An 11,874-nucleotide genomic window follows, 5' to 3' on the forward strand; every position below is an offset into this window, starting at 1 on the left:
CGCCATTGAATCTGTTACACCAAGTCGCCCAGCAACGTACTTTAATAGATATTCTGCCAACGGGTATAGACTACAATACAAACACTCGCGCCTTTAGATGTCTCAAGTGAATATATGCCCTCGAAATAAAAATCTATATTTGTAATTCTCTCGGTCAATAGACCCTTTTCAGAAGTCCAGTAAACAACGCTAGCACTCGCCATTGCCAGTAGGGAAAATCGAATGACGTACAACTGGGCTAGATGGCGCAAGTTGCCGCCCGATATAAAGGGTACAGCCGTTAGCATCCATCCAACCATTCATCATGGACACGAAGAGCGTGATTGGATCCGAATCGTCGCCGAACGATGACGCCTCGCTCATTTTTCATAGGAGCGGTGCCGAGTTCACGCCGAACGTTGACGCGATCTTCGTGTTCAATACATGCTCAGAGTACGTGTGATCAAGCAATGGCGGACAGTCGTTCGCGTGGACTTTTGAAAAGGTCTATTGGTAGTAAAGGCCATTGGCAAAGTTTGGCTCATAGATAAGAACACCGCTGATATGTTATATAATAGAAACCCCTTCCTCCCCACAAAGTAAAATAACACACCTCTGGAGAAGAAAGGAGGGGGAGAGGGGGAGGGAGAGGGGGCGGCACTCAGTGACCCGGAACCCAACAGGAGATCGAGGCTACCGCTCTCTCTTTCTCGAGCTCGCTGTGCACCATCATCAGTCACTGTGTCGTTTGCAACCCGTGTGAACACGATGGTACATCTACTGGTGGTGACAAAGTTACTGCGTAGGGTATATGCTTCGGGCTGTAGCCAATTTTTTCTTTTCTTCATATGACATGTGGTGCCGCAAAAACTCTCGTGACTATTTTGAGCTCCGGTTGTCGGTGAACTTGGTTTGACCTAACACTTCAGACGTGCGGCTTGAGTGACGTGACCTGTGAAGGGTTGTACACCCAAAACCTGCCGCCCTGCCGCGGCGTTTACGCTTTCTTTAAGACTGGAAGGGTAGCAAGATCCAAATTTTGTACCATAACTGTCAAACTGCGACCGCCAACCTCTGGGTTACTATAGGGTGATCAAAGACTTCCCTGGACTATGAAACGTACCTACGAAAATCGGCGCCTATGCGTAGAATGCTGGAAAATTTCACCATATACGCACTTGCGTGGTGGATGAATTATCTTCCGAATTTCGAAGGTGAAATTATCTTCCTGTAAAAAATTACACAACGAAGCGAACGCACGGAAGAAGAACCAACGCATTACCTTGACGCCAGGATGGATAGATGGATGCATAGTAGTGGCTATACCATTTGTAGCGGGCGGTAGCTTGCGCCACCTAGCATACCATTTCGTGCCAGGTTACATCGTCGCCCAGTTTTACTTTACTAAAAGTCAACCCGCCAGCCACCTGTTAAAGAGCAGCTGGTAGCATCTTTAAAATTGGTTTTAGTGGAGTACGCGGCTTCGATATGACGTAATATTTCTGCTGTGACCATATTTCGTGCCACTCAAGTGATATCAGTCATTTATTTTTGGTTTTGTTTTCGAGCCGAGTTGGCCTTTAAGTAATTCTTCTGGGCGATTAGTAAATTGTTTCTGTAGCCGACGCGTGCGTTCAACTGTATTCCTTCTCTGTTCACGCACAGTGACACTGACACGTATACGCTTTTCGAGCAAGACTGTCGCAGACGTTTGTTCTCGTCACAAAGCAACTATATTATGCATATATATAGATGACCTTCGCTCATGTGTTCTACATTGAAACTGACGGATGATGTAAAATCAGTGAGTAATTGGTGTAGTCTCAACAGGCTGACACTTAATCCCACTAAGACTGTTGTTATGTCATTTGCTAAGAAGCTAAGGCCTTTTCATTTCTGTTGCCAATTCGGCAATGCCCCATTGCAAAGGGTGGATTGCACTCGTGATCTTGCAGTTTATATAGACTCTTCTCTGTCATTTAATAAACATGTCAATAACATTGTCAACGGGCCTGATTCGTACGTTAGGTGTCATATCCAGAATTACACGTGAGTTTTTCATGTCGGCCTCTATTATGCAGTTATACTTTTCATTAATTGGGTCTAAGCTAGAGTTTTCCTCAGTTGTGTGGAATTCTATTGGGCGCACACACCAAGAGTTGATTAAAAATGTCCAGAAACGTTTTTTTTTTAATTTTTTACGACCGTTATGTTGACTGCACTGTTTACTTTGAATATAGAAGACTTTTAGAGCGATACCATTGTTCTACTTTGAGTGCCAGACGACGCGACTAAGATCATATTTTTGTTGAAACGCCTTCACGGAGTCATTGATTGCCCTGACCTAACTTCAACGATAAATATTCATGTTCCCAGAAGATTTTGGTGAATTTCTCTTCCATTTTATGTTAATGAATTCTTCCGAACCTGCCCCATGACACGTATTCAGACCTTGTATAATACTTTCAATGATTCTTGCATTGACATTTTTAACCCATCTTTTGCAGCGTTCAAGTTTTCTCTTACAAATCTATAACCAGCTCTTGTAGCGTTCAAGTTTTCTATTGTCAATTTGTAGAATTATTCTTCTTTTTGCTGTATGATAATTGTGCATCATTATCAAGGCTTCAAGCTGTTCATGAGCACAAAAAATAAAAAAAATTAATGAAAAAAAATGAATGAATATTTAAAAGCCTCGACGGCATTACGGTAGTCAGAGGGGCGGGTAGATGAAAACAGTAAACATCTGCATGCGCTCAATTTCACAAACGAAACCAATACTGTGTGTTTCGTTCAGCAGTTCTCGTAGCGACATGTTCCAGTCTGTCGTCCTTTTTATGACCAAAACTGTTTCTATTATGAGAACGCCCAAGAAACATTTCTCAAATGACCACATCCTCATGTAACGTAGGTTGGGTCCGCATTCATTCATTTTAAAAGCAGTATGTTTACATTACATTTAATAAAGCACATTTTAATCACAACTTCAGGCTTCTAATATTTAGTGATTTCCAACCCAGCAGTGCTTTTATCTCGGAAATGCTAGCGTAAGGATCGTTTAGAAATATTACGAAGGAATCATGCTGTCATATTTTAGAGCTTTCCTAGTCTTTCCGTAAAAGGATCCTGATAAGAGCACGCATGGCGCAAGCATGCTGATTGATCGACATCAATTACTAAAGAAGAAGGTTTATTTTTGACCTGACTAGTCGCATCTTGCCCATTTTGCTCGCCTTCCTAATCGTGTTCTCAATATGCTCACGTGTTTGATTTAAGTGACTGGGTCATATTCTTTTTCTATGCTCATTGATAAACACGCGTCATTGCCTCTCAGGAGATGTGGAAGTGCACGTGATGTGGCGAAACGTGACATCACATCATGCAGTCACGGCGTGACTTAACGTTAAGTCAGAAACACAAGTCAGTATATCAAAACGTCATAAAGGAATAGAGCGCATTCACTGCGCTTGATTTGTTTCCCCGACAATAGCGCACGCAAAGGAAGTGACGAACGAACGTCATGACGTTGCAGTTTTGGTGCGGCTTGATTGGCCACATAGCTCGTGGTGTTGGCTACACTTTGAATTCAGGTAAAAGCGAGTATGACTAGAACGCTCAAATGCAGTAAAGCTGGGGAGCACTGTTGACAAGCAACCCTGTGACTGGGGTGGAAAAAAAAAAACAGCTGCAAAAGCAACAATTAAGGCGGGCTCCAAAGATCTTATACTTTTCCTTATTCCTTTCACCACGTTCTCAAGGATCGCTCGTAACTATTTTAAGATGCTCGTGCTCTTGTTATGCTGCCCTTTTGGCCGGGCTATTTATTGCGCCACGATACTGCAAAGTCAAATCAACATGCTTTCTTCACATTCGCGTCTTCCGGAAGTTGCCTATTTTAGTGTCTTGACATCAACAGGAAACTTTGATAAATAGCAGTTACAACATTTCATGCGATATGCCAGGTGTTTGGTTCAAAAAAGGTCTTTTGAATCTAAATTATTCCATTCTATCAGATTTTTCTTAACCGCATCAACTTTTACTCAAACTTCGAGGTAATATTTTTTTTGATCAAGTTTCCTTCATAAAACAAGAAAGAAAAAAGTTTTAACTACTACTCACGTTTTGTGAGGATAATCCACAGGTCCTGCGATAGGATGGCACTCTAGTATACCAGTTGCCTATTCTTTACACGTCCCCATAGTATTGTCTTATTTTAGTAAAACCAGAAATCCCTTGGGTAAGAACCTCACGGTCTCGCAAGACCTCGGACTCTCCGGGTGTTTGCACCGGGGGGTCGGAGGGTTGAAAAAAGCCCGGGATTTAAATTTAGCCACCTGGCTCCGCCGTGGACAGATGGCGGAACTGTCGCCCTCCATGACGCGACACCCCCGACGTTTTAGTGACGTTTCCCTGACGTGAGGCTCGCACTCTCTTTGCTTCTACATTTAAGTGACCTCTCCCTCCTTCACCTTGTCTTCACCACATCGAGTGCCCGTCAGGTTGGAGCAAACTACGCAAGAGCTTGGAGCACGTGGGGCGAGAGGTCGCGCTGCAGAACCCAGAGACCCTGGGTTCAATCCCCACCCCTGCCAGTTTCGATCTGGATGATGAGCATCGTACCGGCGTGCGGTCGTGTATCACTACTGCGTCACGCACATTAAAGACTCCAGGCTAGCGGTTGTACATTACTGGCTAAATGTCTCATCTACAGGGGGTAAGAATAATGTCGCCATGTTCTGGCAGACTAACCTCCCGCTGTATGAACAACTAACGACTTTTTTATGTAGCGGATGGCGGCTCTAATAACTAAAGCATTCGATGAGTAATAGAGCTTTAAAGTCAGCTGTCTTGGTTAAATTCGCACCGTATATGTGATGCGAAGATTGCGATGCTCATCTCTGTAGCGTAGAAACGCGAGCGCGTGCTGTCGAGTTTATTTTATATATGAGCGGTCTCATTAGGATTCAAGCAGTCGAGTACATTCGTATTTTTTATTGTTATTTAGACGCTTTGGCACATCCCTTACGAAAGACAGCACATAATATAAAGTCCAGGCATGTTTACTTTTAAAGAAATAAAACCCCAAAGCAGCCGTGAAGAACGATGAGTTTTTGACGATTGTAATCTACGACATTTTGATTCGAGCCCAGTGCCGAAGTATAAGCGACAATATATTCTATACATATTTCAGGGAATCTATGTATAATTTATCGAAAAGAAACATTTCAATTTATGTTTATTATGAGTAGTCTTAAAATTCCAAACAAGTTCCCAAACAGGCCTCTGCAAACAAGATTGGCGTAAAATTTTATTTTATTTCTTCAGAAATAAACATGTCGTCGCATAAGGCGTTGTCTTTCGCAGGATACGCACCATAACAACAACAGCAAAAAAGTGCGAAAAAAAAAAAACCGAACGTACCCGACTGTTTGATTCTAAGTAAAACCCCCCATATATTCGAGATGAAATAAAGCAACTACCTAAACAGCTTGCCGGTGCTCGTCGTATTCTTTTCTTTTTGGTAACGAAATACAGTATGGGGCGGCCGAGAAATCAGCCGGGCACGAAACTACCACGGGTTTCACGTTATACTCCGTTTCATACTCAGCATATATAAAGCTGCCAACGCTACCGACGCGAGCGAGTGGTTTCGGTTGCGCAAAAACACGTGCAAATGATATGCGAGACAAAATTCCCCCTCCCCCCCTCGCGCCATCAACTTTCTCGTGTTTACATGAACAACATACGCGGTCGTCGCGCATCCGTCCTGCCACGAGCAGCGCAGTGACGTTGTTGCGACGTGACGGCACGTAACTGTGACGTCACGGAATGCGCCTTCGGCATCCCGTTGTCGGGGAATGCACATGCCCCCCTGCGGCACCCTTCTACGGAAGTGGGCGTGCGGAAGCGCACGAACACAATGGGCGTATGCGACCTGAAGCGCAGGCGTAGTGCAGGGACCAAAGGGCTTCCTCAGGATGCTTCATTTATGTCGTTTTCATCTTTCAGTTTGTTCGACGTTTGGAAGTCCTTTTAATTTTTTTTTTCGTTTGTGTGACAACACCGAGTTGAACGTCCGGCTGCTATCCCGGGATCGAGCAAAGCTCGGGCGAAGGGCCGTAGTAGGATTATACAGAGTGTTCACATTTAATTAGAACTGATTTATATTAAAAAAAAGGAGGGATAAGAACAGCAGCAAGAGGTAGAATAATGTGATCTACGTTTTTGGACCATCAGCGTCACGAGGGAAAACTTAAGCGCTAACCGCCCGCCTTCAAATATTGTCTGATATTTACCGATTTAGTGCTTTGAGATGACGGTGTATAAGTTTCTTATTGGACCCGTATGTTTATTTTCCCCATTTAAAAAAACAGTTAATTAACACATTTCACTTAATTATTTGCTTATGGAGACGGTCGACCTCCTATATTATGTCCCTCTGGCCGAACAACTCACCTGCACGACCAACATTATTCTACCTTTCGCGTATAACTTTTTTCTATAATAAATATTTTAGAATTGGGATCTAACGCCCCGTGTATCTGACAGCTCCAGAACCGCCGGGAGTGGTTTCTCATATTTATGCTTCATGCTTATAATTCGTTCTGCAGTGTTCTTATCGCCTAAAAGAAAAAATCTCAAACTCGGCTTTTATATATCTTCGAGCATCTTATCGCCTAAAGGACAATATCAAACTCGGCTCTTATATAGCTTCGAGCATCCTATTATTGCTCCCAGTCAACGAGGGGGTGAGTTGCGCTTCGTGTTAGGTGGAAGGCCATTTACTCTTACGTAAATCGTCTCCTCCTTGGGAACTTCCCCTCCTCATATCGAGTCATTACGACTCATCCCATCATTGCGTCGGTTACGATCAAGACGGGTGGCCACTGTTAACATCAGTTTGCTCTATCAAATGCCAGCTCATGATTAGCTAGGTTGGTAGAACGATCGCTATAGTCTTGGGAAGGTCCCGGGAAGGAATCCCGAAGCAGGCGGATGTTGCATAAAGGCCGAAAGCTACGCCCCATTGCAGGTAGGAGACTCATTTGTTAAGATGCGATAAGGGCACGCAGCCAGACGCGTGAACTTAATAGGACACTGGCTGGGTTGAGTGAGTGACTACAGATGCGGACTACTCTGGAGAATCACTCGGTAACACGTCTTCGAGTGACTTCCGAAAGGAGTCACTGAGGTGCACCTCGTGGAGGTTTCACCTAAGTCTTGGCGATAGGCTTTCAGCGCGAGCTCTAAATTACCCTAGACGCTATAGTCCGTGGCAACTCAAGAAGGTAGGGCGTGGGAAAGGAAGGCCGGGGTGGAGGAAGCAGACGGAACGCTGGAGAAGAGAGGGGGAAACCTCCTCGTCTCTTTAGCGTTCCGTCTGCTTCCTCCTCCCCGGCCTTCCTTTCCCTCGCTCTGCCTTCTTGAATTGCAACGGACTATAGTGGTGTATCGTGTAGACAAGCAAACGCAAGAATTGTGCGCTTTGAGTTGGCGTTGCGTGTTCCAAATTGCGCGTGCGCTAAGCCCAAACTGCGTCTTGGATTAGCGCGTGGCGTCGACGCGAATGCGCAACGTGAAGCTTGCAACACTAACGCAAATGCAGCAACACTTCCGCTTGCTCCCATACGTAATACTTACAATATACCTAATGACAGCTTAAGATACGCAGGGCATCTTATTATAGTCCGGGGCATATCTTATGATAGCTCTGAAGCTAATGAGCTCGCGGCGTTTGCCAATACACTCCCAGGAAAAAGTGGTGTAGTATTTACACCCCTCGTCCCATAAGCACCTCAAAGCTACATTTCGACGTTCAGTCCACTGACGTTGAACTGGCGACACCAACTTTTACGAGCGGCTTGAAAGCTGTATATATATATATATATATATATATATATATATATATATATATATATATATATATATATATATATATATATATATATATATATATATATATATAACTTACTAAATAGATAGTGTACGTATCCACTACAGACAAAAAAAAGAAGAAAAAAAAAAAAGAAACAGCATTGAGGTTTAGCAGCAGGGCCAACAAAACCTTGAGTGCTTTATTGCATTCTTTATTCCGTACATTAGCTATTTTATTAAGTTGTATCTCTCGACTATCAAGCCGTTTGTGAAAGTTGGTATTGTCAGTTGGACGTCAGTAGACTGAACGTCGAATTGTAGTTGCTGGGGTACTATATAAGAAACAAGGGGTGTAAGCATCAGACACCATATTAGTGAGAGTGTAAAGACGCTGGAGGACCAATCACAAAGTCAGAAGCTTCGAGATATTAAGACACGTCCCATGCTGTCAGCGGCTATGGCCAAGTTTCTTAGGAAAACGATCAATATTGATTTACTTAGAAACAAGAATCACGTGTTTCGAAAGCATCAAAATTGAGCTTTCCTATACATACCTTGTTTTCAGTTTTTTTCTTATTTTTTTTTTACGAAAACGTATTACTCGTGAAAGCCAAGTTTTAACATTGTATAAAGACCCTCGGCACACATATCGTATAGCATCTTGTCATTATATACGTTTTTACATGTTCACACTGACCTTAATATGACTTCCATGCGAGGTGTCTATAAACACTTCCATCTACTTGTCCTTGATATTTTGCGCTGTCTATTTTGAGAATAATATCTATTGACCGTTCCAACAATCCCCTTCTGTGCGCTGACATCTTTCATTAATGGGCTGCGATACGCGTTCCGACAACGCGCAATAGCTCTCTTCTTGGAAATATCGTACCGCGCGAACGCTGTTTTCAGACCAGTGACTCCGCAATTTTTGGTCTTAGTGATAAACGCTCGAAACTACGAAAGAAATTTATACACAGCATCGGACGTGCACCATCTGCCACCCTTATTGTGCAGATATTGTTTCAATGATAATGAAATGTTTCACTGTACACCGAGGGAAATAGGAAATTGAAAGAAAAAAAAGAGGTTGCTGTCAAGATTGGTGTACGAGACGAAGTTCTAAAAAAATGTACATATAGGCTCCTGTAAAATCTCAGCGAGAACAAAACCTTGATGCTTGCACGTTGCAGGAGAAACGCTGTGATAAGAATTGCTTGGCGTATTACTTCCTCGGTGGAACCAAAGGTGAATGGGGTTTTAGAAGAGCGCTATGATAAGATAACCAGGACACAGTCTTGTACGCTAAAAGCAGCAAGGTCAGGACAATTGTTTGTAGTTTGCAGGAATCACAAATTTAGGAAGAGACGAAACAGGCTCACACTTGCAGTAGTTTGGAGAGATTTGTGCAGCCGTTTTTGTTACCTTCCTTCGTTTAAATTTTCAATATAGCGCTGATTATTTGCTCGATTATTAATGTAGAAACAGAAGTGTGCTACGATGACAGCTACTCAGCAGTCATACGTAATACATAAATAGTACTTTAATAGAACAGAACAAGGTCAATGACCAGTTTTTTTTTTTTCTTAACTCGCAGATATTGAATATTTTCGATTTTTGAAAAGCTTTCCCATTTTTAGATACCATTCACAAGTTACACATTTACAGAAGTCTTTCTAAGAGGTTTTACGGCTGTTTCAAAGACGCTAGTCAATATATATTTTCAAAATTCATTTCAATATATGAGCAAATCATATTGGTGAAATTCAGACATATAACGAACAAAATCTCGAGAGTAATGACAGAAACGGGACAACAGATACACATCTTGCCCTCTGTTATTGTCTGTGTCCTTGGTCTTCAGGTTTCTTCACATGTTTCATTATACTTTTCACTTAATCTTCACTGAAGGAATGTGAGAGCGTTTTCACTCCAATCGCCTCCACAACATTTCTTGTTGTGACTCGTGAGGTCACATTCCCACTTTTGAAAATGGCAACGCAATCTGACACATTCCACGCGACGTTTTGAGTCGCAGTCAGTCCTGTAGTACAGGTACACACATATTATTACGTGTATTGTAACAAACAGATGGATCCATGATTCCTGAAGGACGCAGCAGTCGACGCTTCGCATCACGGTAGCGAGTTCGCGCCGGAACTCCGCGTCTGCTGCGCACAGCTTTTTGCAGACGCAACTTCTGCACATTCCAGCTCCATATCACACGCCAAAGCATCTACTTCATGTGTACAAAATGAGAGAGAACTCACGGAGGCATGATGAGAAGACTCAAATCCCCAGATCTTTTGACGGGAATGCCTGACGGGCCAGCAAAGGTGGAACTGGATTTAGCAGACGACGAACGAGTTGGTTGTAACCAAAGTAGCAGACGACGTCACGGCTCTTAACATCGTACGGCACCAAATGCGACACGGGCGAGTAATCGCCAGTGAGGGGGAAAACCGCAACTGTAGACCTTTCAAAGCGAGCAAGCCGCCGACTCTTTCGCCATCTGGTAAGTCTGTGACGAATGAAATGCAGTATGCCAATTCTGGCGGGTAATTTAAACGTAAGGAGATGACAGTCTCGATAGCGGCTCTCGGCTTTACGCGTGCCATTTTTGGGAATAAATCAAATTCTGCTTGTTGTTTGCCTGTAACTTAATGGGAACGTGAAAATAGTAAAGACTCTGGTCGTTTCACATGTTTGTGCTCATGGAAAGCCGTCAGGACCTTGACAAATTGCAACAACTTTTTGGCCCTGTTCCATCTTTTCTCCAGAAACATGTGTTTGATGTCCTGTTTATAGATGGGGCGTTAGATTTGATATAGTGTTTTTTTATGTTCTGCATGCAATGCACATGAAGAAATAGACATGTTCTTGCGGACGCGTGGGAAATGGCAACAGACTTTAATGTAAATATAAGGAGTATACATTCTAACCAAACCCAGAGGTCGCATTCTAGATATTCTAAAGTATATGAATGCCGAAATTGGTTGTGCTAGGACAAAAGTCAATACAAAAATTCTTGTGCGCGAAAATGTGACGTTGCTCCAAAATACGTGAAGAGAAAAACGCGTTCGAATGTTACCATATATGTGCAGCGATACTCATTCGCGGCAGGAAAAATAATATTTTTTTGTCCACTTTTGAAACTCGCTAAAGAAATTCCAGATTTATTTACAAGAATTAATGGTGTGAGAATGTATCATTCAATCGTAATAGGCTGGGTAATGAGTAGCCACCCTCGTTTACTTTAAACCGTTCTATATAGAAACAATTTTTTACATGTTGCGTTGCCGTTTGATTTGTATATACTTGTTACTCATTGTTTTGTAGTGAGCTTATATGGTTTCTCTCTTATTTCAAGTTTTAAATTACAATGAATATCACAAGTTCGGCTACTTTACGTTCCTTTTTGAAAACATAAACAAAAAAATATATTTTCGAGATCGTAGAGGCGCACAATGCGGGTAATGTTGCTGTACTTTAGTCAAATAAGCACACACTTCACGCGGTTGTGGCTCAAATAGAGGACATACAACAAAAATATTACATTTCTAGATGATAATATTATATCTATAATGGGCATGCATTGGGCTTTCTGTAGAGATAAAAGAAGCAAATTTACCTTCAGCACAGACAAAGTAATGACCTTTCAAAGTTGACCGAAAATCGACCTGAGTAACGAGTTTGACATTTTTTTTTTTTTTTTTTTTTAGAAAACAATAAAATTCCTACAAATATTTAAATACATCAAAATATGTTTATGGTGCCTATTAAATGAGGGAGAAATGTTAAAGGGGTGGCAAAAGAAAAACTAGGGGCAGCAAGGGGTGTCAAACACGCGACTTGCGACGGCAGGTAAAAATACTTGTTTCTGCCACTGCGGCTTCTACACTTCGTAACTAGAGAACAAAAAACTCTGAGGAACATGCGGTTGGTGCCACCTTTCATTTGAAAATGCCCCCAAAACACTGTTTCTTTTCGTAAAAATTAAAAATTATAAATTTTTAGCCT

The 11,874-nt window shown here is 42.4% G+C and overlaps 1 protein-coding gene across 1 annotated transcript in view; it reads right to left on the bottom strand.

The window, feature by feature from the left end:
* LOC120841456 (FYVE, RhoGEF and PH domain-containing protein 2) overlaps positions 1–10,303 on the bottom strand; it is a 59,010-nt gene extending 48,707 nt beyond the window's left edge. Inside the window, exon 1 of the mRNA XM_040212344.3 lies at positions 10,125–10,303. The gene's annotated coding sequence lies outside the window, so the exon portion shown is untranslated. The remainder of the gene's footprint in view (positions 1–10,124) is intronic.
* Positions 10,304–11,874: the final 1,571 nt, after the last annotated feature.

The sequence above is a fragment of the Ixodes scapularis genome, unplaced genomic scaffold (genome assembly GCF_016920785.2).
Source record: "Ixodes scapularis isolate PalLabHiFi unplaced genomic scaffold, ASM1692078v2 PGA_scaffold8__174_contigs__length_109621045, whole genome shotgun sequence".
In the NCBI taxonomy this organism is placed as follows: Eukaryota; Metazoa; Arthropoda; class Arachnida; order Ixodida; family Ixodidae; genus Ixodes; species Ixodes scapularis.